The sequence below is a fragment of the Rattus norvegicus genome, chromosome 6 (genome assembly GCF_021556685.1).
Source record: "Rattus norvegicus strain SHRSP/BbbUtx chromosome 6, alternate assembly SHRSP_T2T, whole genome shotgun sequence".
Classification (NCBI taxonomy): Eukaryota; Metazoa; Chordata; class Mammalia; order Rodentia; family Muridae; genus Rattus; species Rattus norvegicus.
In genome coordinates this window covers 109,918,042-109,932,875 of record NC_141539.1, presented here as the reverse complement: position 1 = coordinate 109,932,875, position 14,834 = coordinate 109,918,042, and the positions used below count along the sequence as shown (strand labels likewise).

The window sequence follows — 14,834 nt, the reverse complement described above, 5'->3', positions numbered from 1 at the left end:
TTTCTGATTCCTTTTAGGAGTCCATCTTTGTTCTCGACAGATCAGATCATGGGGAGCCTGATGGCAGATGTGTGAGCCGATGTCTAGAGAGGTTTCAGTTTCTTTTAGGATGGCAAGTGTGTGGACATCGCTTTAGCCTTTATCTCTGTGGGACCCGCTCGTCTCTCTTTCCACCCAGCTCTCTACTGTCTAGTCCTCCAAATGTTTTTTTGTCATTCTTCCTCTTCAACAAAGAGGTCATGCCACTTCCAGCATCACAGGGCGCTCAGTCGTAGGATATTACTCCAGGTGCCCCACCCACAGAGGAACTGAAGAGCAGGCATTTTAAAATATAATTCTCTCTCTTTTTAAATGTGCATTGGTGTTTTGCCTGCATGTATGCCGGGTGAGGGCGTAGGATCCCTGGGAACTGGAGTTACAGACAGTAACTGTAGGTGCTGGGAATTGAACCAGGGGTCTTCTGGAAGAGCAGCCAGCGCTCTTAACTGCTGAGCCATCTCTCCAGCCCTGGAAAAGTATGCATTTTTAAGAGTAGATACAGAGGGGGTTGGGGATTTGGCTCAGTGGCAGAGCGCTTGCCTAGGAAGCGCAAGGCCCTGGGTTCGGTCCCCAGCTCCGAAAAAAAGAACAAAAAAAAAAAAAAAAAAAGAGTAGATACAGAGGGCTGGAGAGATGGCTCAGTGGGTAAGAGCATTTGTTACACGAGCATGACCTGAGTCTGGATTCTAACGTTCACATAAAATATTGGCCGTGACAACATATACCTATAAATGCAAGCCTGGGCATGGGGGTGGAGGCAGGAAGATTGCTGGGACATACTGGTTGTGTGCACATACAGACACAAACCACACGTACGTACCAAACCACCACCACCCCACCACACCACACGCACACACGGGTGGGGCGGAGGCAACGGTTGTGGCTGTGGCGGTACTGCGTGCCCCGGTTGCTGGATCTGAGAGGTACTGACAGAAGAGCTCTGGAAAATAGACAACCTGGTAACTCACAGGGAACAGTATATATTTTTAAATGCCAAGCTTGAAGCTGTAAGAAAATGCTAATTGCCTTTCACCTATTGGAGCTACTCTTGGGACTTAACTCTAAGGGAATAGTTCTAAAGAGGAGTAGAGAGCTATAAGCACAAAGGTATTTGTGGCAGTGTTGTTTAAAATAGCAGGCAAACTGTTAACGGCCTCAGGGTTCCATGTGGCTACATAATTCATGATACCTGGATTCTGGGGAGTGTTGTGCTGCATTAATATGAAAGTGATGCTAATTCGTGGGGAAATGTTGCTGAATTTCAATGCCACTAAGTGAAACATAAAACTGCCTGTGCATATGCTCGTGAGTGCGTGACGTCTTCAGTGCTTGGTCAGAGTATACGTTGACATAATACAAACGCCGGACTTAGGCGAAGAGGCTGTGCTTGCAATATTTGTATATTTGATGTATGTGTTTATACTTTAAAAAAGATTAGGCCCCAACATCAAAGCCATCGGAAATGGGTGGGAAGGTCAGGGAGGGAGGCCAAGCCTCCCATCTGTTACCACCAGCAAGGCCCAACTGCTGGGGCTTGCTTATCAGCTACTACTGCTGGGGCATGCTGGGGCTGGGGAATCCAGATTGTCCTGACCACACACCATAACTTCAGTGTTAACAGCATTAGGGCCCTGCCTCCTGACGCTGGTTCATGAAACTCCAGGTGCTTCAGAGACCCAGGAGGTTGTTTCACACCTGAGTTTCCAGGGAACCAGCCAGTAGGGTGAGCATGTAGCCCTTGAGGCCCTGAACCACCCACTCACTTGCAAGCCCTAGCCACCGGTGGCAAGAGCCGGCTCTCTTCTTCTGCAGTTCCTAACAGGTAGCAGGGTGTGCTTTGGAAGCTGACCTCTACAGCCCAGCGTCAGCCAGGTGGGGCCCGGGTGAGGTAGTGTCTCGGGTGTGTCCATTGTAGTACATAGTTTAGTATTAAACTTAGAGTTGTTTTTTAATGCTGGCCCTTATAAAACCTCCACCTTCATCCAGTTCACCTTTGGCTTATCAAAGAAGATGTCTTTGAGTCCCCATATTGCCACCAGCTTGCACCTTGGAGCTGTGTTCTAGCTGAGAGCCAACTTTTTTCTGATGACCCTGTCATATTAGGGCATTTTTTTTTAATTGACTGTGCCCTTCGAATAGCCCTGCACCCCCATATTAGCTCCATTTTGTGCAGCTTTTTCTTCGAAGTGGGGGAACTTTTTTTGACACATATTTCTGTCTGGGGACCCTTTCTTTGCCCTTTCCTTGTGACCAGTCCAGGATTGTGACCTCAGCAGGAAGTGGAGATTCACTGGCAGGGTTTAGAGGTGGAGCTGCAGACCTTAGGGTGTATCTTGAGCGAGCCGGCGGGCGGGCGGGCGGGTTGGAGCTTGCTAGAACAAGGGCCACTGTAACAGATCTCAGAGATAGGCTTGGATATGTCCAGGCCTATCTGGGACTCCACTATCTCAAGCATATGTGTGCTAAAAACCAAATTCCAGAACTGTCAAAGATCTGGAGTTCTTTTGGTCTGCGGCCACACTGAAGTAGGACCTTACGGCTGGAGGTTTGCCGAGGTCCAGGAGGAGCTGGAAAAAGGACGTGGGTTCAGGACTTGCCTGGATGTTCATGAGGGATATTCAGGATGGTTTGGGCTCTTCCGGGACAAGCAATGCTCAGTCACGCATGTGATTGGAGTCGGGGTGGGGGTGAGGGGCAGGCTGTCACATTCCCTTGGCACATGGTGGCCATTCCGTAGGTACTCTGACTCCATCTTCACTCAGTCCTGACAGTTGGCTTAGTTCTGCTCACTGCTCTTGGCTGGATTTTAATTTGCTGCAGAATCTAAGTTGCAGGTCTTCCTGAGCTCAGGGCCCGCCCATCTCAGTTCCCTAATTTAGAGATCATGTGTGTGCCCCAGGGTTGTCAGCTGCTTGGTTCTTTTGAAGCTTGAAACACATTTCCACAGAAACAATACTATAAATGGTTTCTGGGTTCCTAGGCTAGCCCACAAAGAGCCTTCGTATCACCCCAGAAGCTGCTGAAGGGAGGTATTAGTAAAATCGAGAGCACACACACACACACACACACACACACACACACGCGCGCGCGCGCACTGAGACTGTGTGGGGTTAAATGGTGTGGGTTTATTTGGGTAACTTCATTCCTTTTGTGAGAGGTGTCTTTCAAAGTTGTCCTGATAAATAAAAGTTCTGGGGTCCTTTGGCCCTATCCATTCCCCCTCCTTTACCTGTATGCATTTCTTTTCCTATCCTCATCGGGATGCTTGGGGCTGAGCCTCTTTGCCCCTCTGGGACCTTGGCCCGGGTTAGCTCTGGATCTGGTTTAGGAACCCCTGCGGGCCTTTGTTATTTAAGCTGACCTCCTCAGCCTGAAAGGACAAATATTGCACTGCAGCTGTTTGCACTGCTCAGACTTCTCACCTGATTACATCCGATGCTCCTGAGGGTGTCTGCAGAGCGGCCTCTACACATTTCTCTGGGCTCATTTTGACACTTGACGGGATTTCGTCAGATGAGCTGGTGTATCGAGCCCATTCACATTTCAGCCTGTTGCTGTGTCATACCTTAAGCAAAGTAGATTTCCGTTCCTTTGCTCCATGTACAGTTGCTGCGAGCGTCCAATTGCTTTCATGGACTGGAGTCTCCTAATCAGAATGCTGGGGCAGAGTGTTAGACTCTTGCAAGACAAGGTCAGCTCTCATTCTAGAAAGAGTTAAGCCGATTGCAGTGTATGTACAGCTGCTTCCCCAAAGCCCTCCCAATAGCAGCTTTCTTGTCTTATTTATTTATTTTCAAGTTAACTCAGCTGTAATGGGGCCTTAATGGTGTTCTAATTTGCATATCCTAAAATCTCGCTGAGACTGTAGTTTTCCTCCCAATGATCTGCTCTTTGTGTTTCTGCATGTGTTGAACCCTGCTCATCTTCTTCAACTGCAGAAGTCCTTCCTCCTTTCCTGCCTGAGTGGGGTCTGCTCCTCAATCTCCTCAGATTCACCTTCACACCTGAGGGGCTGACCACCCTAGTGACTCTGGCTTTCAGCCTCTTGATTGCTGGGGTACATGTGACAGGGCCAAGCGGGGGGGAGCCCTGGGGTAGAGGCTGAAGGGCAGGAGGCTAAGGGGAGGCAGGGGCTTGTCTGGGAGCTTCTGCTGGAGGGTCAGAGGTGAACTCCTTGGAGGCTGGTTGGCCAGAGGGGGCCTGCAGAGAAGCCCCGTGCTTTAGAGTGGGAGAGGGCCCTGGGTGCTTCTGCTCTGAGGGTCATCGGGGAACTAGGAGAATGAAATGACAAAGTGGCACGAGTGGGATGAAGAACGGCAGTGACCCATGACCTAGGAATGATGAGGAACTGCATCAGATTAGCACGTATAACAGCCACGTCTTTGCCATGCCTCTTACACACCTCTCCGTTCCTACCCCAAGGAAGTGTGGACGTAGCCGGTGTGCCAACCGATTGCTTATTTGTTTTTCTTTTTGAGATGGGGTTTCTCTATAAAGCCCTGGCTGTCCTAGAAGTCGATCTGTAGACCAGGCTGGTCTCTCGAACTCAGAGATCCTCCTGCCTCTGCCTCCCGAGTGCTGGGATTAAAGACTTGTGCCACTACCTGGCTCCAGCTGGCTTTTGTTTGTCTTTCTCATGACAAAACAGAAACCCTAACTTTCAGTTTAAATCTTCTCGTTTATTTAAAACATTTCTTGAGACTTAATTATTTAATTTTACACATATGATTTGTCTATAGGCTGCCTGTGTGCCTGTCTGTGAACTGTCTGTGTGAAGTGCCCAAGGAGGCCAGGTGAGGGTGTCAGATCTGCCAGAACTGGTGTTACAGAAGGTTTTAGCCTCTCTGTGGGTGCTGGGAATTGAGCCCAGGTCCTCTGGAAGAGTAGTCAGGGCTCTTAGCTGCTAAGTCATTTCTCCAAACACGAAAGCTCCTGATTGAAAAAACAAAAACAAAAACTTGGCAATGTAGTCTGTTAAAAATAAAGCATAATATATGGGTCTGACAAAGAGGGAGAATGGCTCCCCAGGGTCATCCCCTCATTTTATTCAGCTGCTTTATTTGGGAAACAGGATGTGTGTCCAAGGTTGAGTCCATCTGTATGACGTGACTTCACCTTTTCTACCCTCAGCTTCCTTTTCTGTAAAATAGGGATAATGGCTTCCTTTCAGGGTGCTGATGGTCAGGCATGCGCCAGATAGATGTGTTGGGTAGGTCCTGTGTAGGTCATTCAGAAATGTGAGAATCAAGCTAAGGCCTTTGCTTACCTTTCTCAGTCCAGAACCTACACCACATGCTATGGACCTGCGACATGTGGACACCACGTCCTGTGGACACTGGAGTCGTTCATTTCCATGGAAACTTGTAGGTTACTTTACAAGAGATTGAATGCCTACCAGCTACCAAGCTTAACCACGAGGCCTCATAATGAAGTGGACTTCATGTTGTGAGCTCTAAGACCCAGAAGACCACATGTCAGTAATTATAATATCATACACCAATGAACTTAAGGAGCCATTGATTCTATTAAGTAATTTTATGTCAAGCTAAAAAGGGAAAATGGGGCCGGGCTCAACAACTGAGAGTACATACTGTTCTTGCAGAGGATCTGAGCTGGGTTCCCAACACCCATATGGGTTGAGTCAAACCACCTGTAACTACAGCGTCAGAAGGTCCATCCCCCTTTCTGGACTCTGCCAGCACCTGGGCTCAAATATACATACGTGCTCATGCATGTCCGTGAACATACACACACATTAAAAATATTAAAATGCGTGTTTTGTTTATTTGGTTTCCTGAGACAGGGTTTCTGTGTGTAGCCCTGGCTGTTCTGGAACTTGATCTGTAGTCTGGCCTCCACTCACAGAGATCCTCCTGCCTCTGCCTCCTGAGTGCAGGGATCGAAGGCATGTGCCGCCACCATCAGGCTAAAATAAAAAATTTAAAAGGAAAATTCTGGCAATTAAGTCATCCATACAGGACTATAGGCCCAATATTGAAGGTGAATTAGAGGATGGATTGAACCCAGGACTTTGAAGCCAGTCTGTGCAACATAGTATAAAGCCCTCTCTTACACATAGAAACCAAAATCCAAAATCCAACCAAACCAAACAGTAACAAACACGTGGTATCTATGGTCACAAGCATCCCGATCTCAGGAGCTAAGATAGAACAGCAATGAAAGTAACCATTAAATTATGATCTATTCTCTATATGTGGTTTTATTTAAGTTCTTGCCAAAACTTTTCACTCGTATGCACCGAGTGCAGGTACTCTGTAGACATCAGGGCTACCAGGGTCTAACCTGTGCCTTGGAGGAGCTCTGGTCTGCCCGTGATGCTCTGTCCCAGGGAAGGTTAGCAAACAGAGTAGGACAATGTGTGGATGATGGAGTAAAGATAGCCCAAGGACCAATATGTAGGCGTGGAGATTAAGAAGGGGTTTGGGTACCAGGGCTTTACTGAGGAAGTGCTGTTCAGAGGTTGCAGCTACAGCCCACAGGCAGCCCCTGAAGCACAGACAGCTACACCACAATCAGTCCCACCGGCAGCTCCTCTGGTGGGGACAGCGGTGACCTTTTAACCATCAGCAAAGTTGCCAACCTGGTAAAAGGAACCCTGGAGAACTCCAACCCTATGTATGCATGAGCTTCCCTTGCTGGGGGAATAAAGGAAGGCATCCTGAAAGTGCTATAAACTGTGATCTGCTTGGGAGACCCGGACATGGGTTACCTGCCACCTGCCGCTGAAGAGAAGCGGGAGTGAGGTGGAGACATCTTGGGGAACCTCAGGTTGTCTGTCTGTGGGGACAGGCTGGGATGTTGGATGGTCCCAGGATCCTGAGTGTGCTAATTGATCTGGTTCACAGCCTCAGCTTTCTGCCGTAGGTGATAGGAACTACTAAGGAATCTGATGGTTTGTGGGTCATACAATGTGAATAGCCAGGAGCAAAGAGACCAGTTAGGAGGTGAGGAGAGGACAGCCTCCTCAAATCAAAGACCTGGTGTGGGCCAGCCATTTAAAACTCTCTTGTCTTCACTTTGCAGAGGAGCAAATAGAATGTTTAAGTAACCTGCTCAAATCAAGGGCATCCGGCTAGTTAGTGTGAGCCAGGATTTGGAACTAGACCTGAGCATTGGCGTAACTAAGGATTTTGGATTTCAGTTCATGACTTATCAATATTAGGTTTTTTTTTTTTTTTTTTTTTTGGTTCTTTTTTTCGGAGCTGGGGACCGAACCCAGGGCCTTGCGCTTCCTAGGTAAGCGCTCTACCACTGAGCTAAATCCCCAGCCCCTCAATATTAGGTTTTATTTTAAAGCTTGCTCCATTGCACACATTGGATCCCTGGGGATCCCTTCTTTCCTGACTCACTGTGATGATATGGTGATGTAGAGAAACTGAGCTCCAGACAGGAGCTAACAGGAGAGACTGTCCCCGGCTGGGCTGGTTCTATAGTGGCCCAGGGACTAAAGTGAGCCACCAGGAAAGCTGGTTCTTGCCTCCTAAAGAAAGGGTGTCTCTGTCCTTTGGTCCTGCTGGCCAGCCCTCCCTGGCAGCCACACCTGCTTTGTTCTTCTCCTTGCAGCCAGCCAGATGTCTCTCTCCCAGAGTGACAGGAGCAACTGGGGACATCTATAGAAGCTCCCTTTCAGGCTTGACAAAGGCGCTGGCAACCTGGCTTGGCCTGTAGAGGAGGGTGGGAGGGAAGTACCCAGGGAGGCGGACAGCTGGGGGCTGGTAGGCAGGCATTCCCTCAAACAGGTGAAGTAACTGAGGCAAAGAGGAGAGTCCCCCGTTCTCAGGGGTGAAAGAGATCAAATGCAGGAGCTTCTTAGCTTAATTTCGAAACTAGGTGGCTTTAAGTTGTGCCCTCTGTCAGGAAGGACCTGGTAAGGCCTGGGGAGAAGACACAGCCATCAGAGAGGGGTGTCCCTAATCAGCTCAAGAACACAGTGTGGTGGAAAGGTGTGGTGGAGGGATACAAAAGGCTTGGAGTGGGGGCAGCCTTGCAGACCCCCCCTGCCCCAGATAAGACACCAAATTGGTGTTGAAAGTAGTCCATCTGGCAGAGTCCCACAGGAGCTCATCTTAGGACTTTTTGGGGTGGGAGAGTATGTAAGGATCTTGCCTGGAATTAAGTTCTTGAAAGGGAGAATGTAGTGGGGAGGAATATAGAGAAATAACAGTTGGAAACCGTTAAAATATGGTGGATTTGTTATAGGCAAAAAACAAAGACATAAACAACCCAGCAAACCAAACCAAAAAAACCCAAGTGAGGGGCGCTTGACAGCTGTCCTGCAGCTGTGCAGAACCTTTATTTATTTCAGACAGGATCCAGATTCAGTCCTGGTTTCCTATCTTCTCCACAACTTTCTCTCCTCTTGGAACTCTAGACAAGGAGGTCCTAAAGATAGCATCTTTACTTCACAAAGGGAAATAAAAGTAGGACATTAGGAACATTGTGGACGTATGGAGCCCTCCATGGTATTTGTTCGCCCAGTAAATATTAACACTTCACTCGTGCTGACTCCAGTGAGTAAGGGAAGGGGCAAAGAAAGAACGGGCATGCACACTTGGGGAATAGAAAGAAGAAAATCTCAATCTCTCTCTCTCTCTCTCTCTCTCTCTCTCTCTCTCTCTCTCTCTCTCTCTCTGCATTGTTATGTAGCCCAATATACCCCCCAAACTCTTGATTTTCCTTCTTCAGCCTCCTGATTTGTGGTTAGAGTGTCTGCCACTACTATTTCCTTCTCCTCTTACCCTTTCCTTTCTTCCCTCTCTTCCTCCCCTAGCAACTAAATGCAAGGCCTCGTGCACTGAGCTACAGCCCAGCCCTAAAACCTTTTATTCAGTGGTGAACAGTGCCTACAGACACTCAGTGGAGGTGGATGAGCAGTAAAGCCCCACGGCTTCTGGGAAACCTCTTGCCATTCTTTATAAAATCCACTGTGATTTACTCAGGTACCAGAAAATACAGCTTTGGAACAGTGTTAAAAATTACCTAATTCTATGAATGTTTTTGCCTACATATATGTCTGTGCTCCAGATATGTGTCTGGTGTCTGTGGAGGTCAGAAGAGGGTGTCAGATCCTCTGGAACTGGAATGGATGGTTGTGAGGCACCATGTGGATGCCTGGAACCGAAGCCAGGTCCTCTGCAAGAACAATTAATGTTTTTAATCACCGAGCCAGCTCTCTAGCCTCTCCCCACCGGTTCTTGAAGTGTTTAATGGGCAGGACATAGGGGATGGCCATTTTGAGCTGTCTGTGAGAGTCGTTATTGTCCCAGGAAGCCTCTGTGAGGCTACACTCTGTCTCGGACTCAGAACCGGGAGTCCAGGCCTCAGTGCCTTGCTCACTGGAGTGTTTCTTAGCAGATACACCAGGAACTGGAACCCTGAATTCCTCTCTTCCCTGCGGTTTGTGAAAAATTGGGGTGGTATAAAAAAAAACGGCATTCTGTGTGTAATCCCCCAAACTCATTCCCTTCCCCCCAGCTCTAAAAGGTTACCTTCTTGGTTGCCCCAGAGGCTTGTAGGAGGGACTGGAGAACCTCTAAAACCAAAAGTCATAAGTCAGCAATCTTGCTCTGTCATTGCAGCAAGACTGACCCTCAAGGCTTTCCCAGAAAGGCCATAGCTTCCCTTATACCACCCCGTGTATGGTATGTCCCCCGTGAGAGGGACACTTCTACCATAGTCAGGATAGCCCCCTCACCCCCTTTCTGAGGTGGCCCAAAGTTAGAAATTTTGTTGAGTGAAGAAGTGTGCAGCTCAAGGTAGGCTGAACTGGCCCCAGGGCTACTGACTTCTCTTTTTCGTACTGTCTTGCCACCTGCCTCTCCTCCCCATGCTGCTCTGGGTAGGGAGGAAGCCCTCTGAGATCAGACTGAGCAGTGCTGGCTAAGAGTAACGGCTCCTGTTCATTACTGAGGCTGTGCTTGGGCTCTATGGTGGCAGACTCTTCTAGGGATGTGCTTCTCGACTGGGTCATTTTTTGAGATGTTCCAAGGCCAGTTTGTATTTTCTTTAGGGGCTTTCTCTGGGCTGGCCCTGGTTAGCGGCAGGGGCTGAGCCTTCTGCAAGGTCGTGAGGCAGGTTTAGCGGCAGCAGTGGACAGTGGAGGCCAAGAGGTTGCTTTTGCTTTCCTCACGTGGATAAACTGTCGCACGGAGGAAGAAAACTGCAAACGGAAAAACCAAAATGGCTTTTAGACTCAGCCTCTGCTAGGAGCACTGAGAGGCCAGCCTGTACTTAAGGGACTGTGTACCTGAGTCCCTCAACTGGTCACAAGCCTGCCTACTCTTTGAGAAGAAGAGAAGAGAGATGACAGAGATATACTGAGTTACTCTGTGGCCTTCTGTGAGGCAGTCGACATCTCTGAATTGTGCTCCTGTCCGTTGAATGAGAGTGCTAAAATACTCTCACACAGCTGTTTAGTCGCTGTGTGGGGAAGTGTTTGGAGACTTGTCATAGTGGGTGCTAAACTGGGGAGCCTGGACTTTTCTTTGTAGAAAGGGGTTTCCCAGGCTCCTCCATTTTTTTTCACAGTCACAGAATTATGGATCTTTAATTTTTTAAAGAGGTCATCTGGTCTAGTCCTCTGGCATTACTTATTGGGGTTTTGTAGCTAAAATTCTCTGACCTGTCATAACAGGACAGATAAGCCCTTGTCTTCTGGGGAGGAGTCCTTCTAGGTGCACAGAGGTGAAGCCAGCAAAGAGGTGGGTGAGGATGATGCCTCTTAGTTCTTGCAAGTTTCTATGCAGAAGGTTCCCCAGTTGTCTGTGTCACGCACTCCCTAGGTAAGGGCTAAGACTCAGGGCAATCTCAGGGGTGAGAATCAGTCTGCTGACCTTCCGCTTCTGAGAGGAAGGCTGCACCCGACTCTTAGGACTGGATGCTGGGGAAAGTGGCTACCAGAATGCAGTGTGTTCCTCAGTGGTTTTTCCTTCAAAGGAAAGCCTTCTGACTCATCTTAAGAAGCAACACCGTACAGGCAGCAAAACACACCTGACTTTCCCTCAGCTCTGGAAGTTTCCCATCATCCACCAAAATTTGAAAAGAAGCATCACGGGCTAGGGCCAGAAAATGATGTCAGCGCGGTTTAAGAAGACCTGGAGTCAAAGTCGCCCAACTTTGGCCTAGGTTGTGAGAATTTAACTCTGGCGCTTTTCATCTCCTAATGGTCATGTAAATCCTTTATAGAGACAAGGTTGGTTTCCCTATAACCTACATGGGCAGGCTGATGGCTAGAAATCATAACTCAGGAAGGCTGTTAATAAACTGCATCAGAGAGGATTATGCATATTTTACTGCATCCAAAGTCAGTTTTCTTTGTGGAGGAAAGTGCCTTGTGCCTTTTTCACCATGGGGCGCGTGCACGAGCGCGCACACACACACACACACACACACACACACACACACACACACACACACACACTTTCCTGGCAGGCTGGATGGGTTTCCAAACATTTCGTCACTGTCTCCTCCTGACCTTGATGAGCGAGGAACAAGCCGCGTGGCCTGTTGATTACAGAAGAGTCATGGGGGCTCAGGCCTAGGCGGTGGGGTTGAGGGGGGAGGGTGGCCACAGCCTTGCAAGTGGAGGTAAGGTCTGCTGGAAATCCCCAGCTCCGGCAGCGGCCCGGAGGTTTAAAGACGCCTCCTAGCCTTATTTGGTCGCAGGAAGTGGGCGGCGCAGAGCCTGCAGGCGGAGAGGCCGCCCCGAGACAGTTGTGCTGATGAAGTGGTAGAGCTGGTTCCTGCTCGCCGCCGTGCCGCGCGCGCCGGCCAGCCACTGGGCGCTCGGAGCTCCCAGCCTCGAGTTGTGCAATCCTTTGTAGCACGCCAGCGAGTCCTCCTCCTTCGCTCTTGCCTCTCGCCCTCTCTCTTTTTTTCAAGCTGTGAGCTCAACCGATGAGTCAGAGCCGTGCAATCCTGACACTGCATCGCAGGACTGGGGGTGACACGCAGGGAGGGAGAGCGCTCTCGAGGCGGACTGTAAGGGCGCGGGGCGCGCCGAGGCTGCCGAGTCGCGAGCAGCGGGTGACAGCACACACGTCCCGCCCGGGCCCTGCCAGCAAACTTCCAGGCTTCGGGAAGCGCGGGCTTGGCTGAAACCCTGCGAACGCCGCGGGGAAGCGACGGCGCCTGTTTGTTTTTAAAATCCGGGAGTGTGTGCAGGCGACTGGGTTCTTCAGAGGCGACCTAAGGCGGCGGCCCGCGGCGGAAGGAAGGGGCACTGCTGAGGCCGGAGGCCGAGTGGGAGCTGGGTAAGTGGTGTTGCTCGGCTGGCGGCCGAGGCCTGCAGGCGGTGCGGCCAGCGAAGGGACCCCGGGCGACCATGCAGGCGGTGGCTGCAGCTCTGCACACGCTGGGCCTCCGGCGGCCAACTTCTGCGGCCTGCGGGGCGGCGGGAGCGGGTGGGCCGCGGTAGCCCGCCTCCGCCTGGCCCGCACCGCGCGCCCGCAGCTGCCTGTGCAGCTCAGCCTCGTCGTGTTTGTGCAGCTACGCAGCTCGATCGTGGCCCGCCCACCCAGGCGCGGCCGCGGCTGGGAAGCCCTCCCTAGTCTCTCTGCCCCGGGTACCAGCGACTGGGGGACCGCGGCTGTTGCTCCTGCGCGCGCGCGAGAAACGTGGTGACCGCAGGGACCCGCTGGCGTGCCGAACCGGGGAGGCGCGACGAGAGGCTCGCGAACCGCGAGAACTTAGAGAGGGCGCCCCTTCTCTTTCCAGCGTGTGGTGCGCTGGGTCGGCTCGGGGACTTTGCGGGGACAGACCTGCGGGGGGGGTGCGGGGGACGGGGGCAGGGAACTGGGGCCAGTGCTGGAGAGGCCTAAGCTGGAGTGCTGAGCGCGCCCGGGCCGGAGGACGGTCGTGGAGCCGCCTCACCCGCGCGCCTGGCGCTGCGGGTGCACCTCAGACCTGTCATCAGGCTCGCCCGCCCCCGCAGGCTCGCGTCTCTGGCCGGGTGCTGTGTTCCATGGTGCTTGTCCTGAGCTTTGGAGCCCGGGTTCGTCTGGGCCCTGCATATGGCGGGCTCGATGGAGTTAATCATTCCCGCCCCAAACGTTCACAATGAGGGGCATGTGGACCTCTGCTGCGCCCCCCATCCAGGCCCTAAGTAAAGACTCTGGGACGCTAAGGAACTTTGGGCACTTGGGGCTTTCAAGCCTCCGAACCAAGGCAGACCTGGAGGAGGCCACTGAGTGTCCCAAATCATCTTCTGGCCGGAGCTGCTGGAAAGATGAAAGGGGAAGTTTCTTGCCTCGTTTTTTAAACTTTGTTGGCTACAACTTCGGTGGCCACTTCCTGCTTCCACCATCCCACTTCGGACCTCTGTGCAGTATAAGGGAGCAGTGACTGGTCTTTGAGGCCACCGCAGCACGTGTGTGTACGAGATCCCGGTGGCAACTGTGTCTGGGGAGGGGAGAGGAGGCTTCATCTATCCCTGGGAGCCTGGCTTAGAGGCCTGGGTTATCCTCACTAGGGCTAAGAGGGTTTGGTGAAGATGGAATTGTATCTCTGATCTCTGACTCCAACCCCTGTGTCTCATCTGAGGGGGTGAAGCATCAGTCTTAGTCCACCCACGGAAAGTATGATATATGTACCCATAGCATCAGAAAAATGCACCCTTTTTGCGAGATCGGTTGACTCCAGAGCCAAAATGGACAGACAGACCTCAGGTTGGGAACTTTTGGGGCCTCTCTTTCTGCTGCTCTGCAGGGTGTAAACATTCAGTTACTGTGATAAATTATCTCAGTGCACAGCCCTGGCCCGGTCTCCATTCTAATTGGATTGGCCTCTGGCTGGTTTCTCTGGTCTGTAACTCCCAGGGGTCAAGGGGTGATGAACCTGGAGAATGCCCCCAGGTTTACAGCTTGCTCTGGGGAAGCTGGTTAGCTGCCATTGTGGCAGCTCTGAGCACCAGGTAGAACCCCAACTCCTCAATTCCAGAAGGAGTTCCTTGGAGTGCCCACCAGGATGAAGGTTTAACTTTTAAACATGAGATTTTAAAAATAGCCCTAGTGTCTGACCCTGGGCTGCTGCTTTTAATAAACAGAAGAGGGGAGGCAACAAGCAACTAGATGCAGTTGAGGGCCTGCCATGACTGCAGAACTCAGGGAAAGGCTCCTTGGAGCCAAGGCCTCTGAAAGAAGACAGGGGTAGATAGAAGTTGGAGAGTGCACCTGGCTAGCTGGGCTCCTATGGACCTGGACCACAGATGGTTATAGCCTTGATATGGTGTCAGCCAAAGAAAAGATGCTGGGGGTGGGGGTGGAGGGGTGGGGCGTGACAAAGTGGAAGACTCCTGCTCCTGTCTTTAGTCCTGCTTCACATGTCCCTGCTGAAGGCCCTCTGGACATGCACACATGTATGGCATCAGAAGCTCAGGCTCCCCTTCACAGAGTCGCTGTGAGGGCTCCGACTGAGTTACGCCATTGATAGCTTCTGCCTCAGTGTAAGCTCGGTGCTCTTTCCACAGTGCCTGGCGTATAGTGAGTGAGAGTTGGGAAGAGTTAGGTCAATGAGTGTGGGGTATCCGTAAACAAATGAATGCGCTTGCCAAGACTCATGGTACACCCCTTCAGTCCCGGATGCTTGGGAGGCAGGGGTGGGGGTGGGGTGGGTGGGAAGGATTGCTTGAGCTCATGAATTCAAGCCCATCCATCCTGGGTGGGCTAAATGGTCTCAGTCTCAAAAGGAAAAAAAAAAAAGATTTGCCACGGGGAGGGCCCTTGATTCTTTCATATAGGGACCACCCCACTGCATCCTTAAGTTTCATAAAGGGTCAG

General features: G+C 51.1%; 1 protein-coding gene across 4 annotated transcripts in view; it reads left to right on the top strand.

Moving 5' to 3' along the window:
- Positions 1 to 14,834, top strand: part of Mideas (mitotic deacetylase associated SANT domain protein) — a 69,662-nt gene that overhangs the window by 13,471 nt on the left and 41,357 nt on the right. The window contains exon 1 of one of the 4 annotated variants that reach the window (NM_001169116.2): positions 11,795 to 12,311. The exons of 2 other annotated variants lie outside the window; for them this stretch is intronic. The gene's annotated coding sequence lies outside the window, so the exon portion shown is untranslated. Of the gene's footprint in view, positions 1 to 11,794; positions 12,312 to 14,834 lie in introns of those variants that run through there. One more of the 4 variants, XM_087553317.1, reaches the window with a different exon arrangement.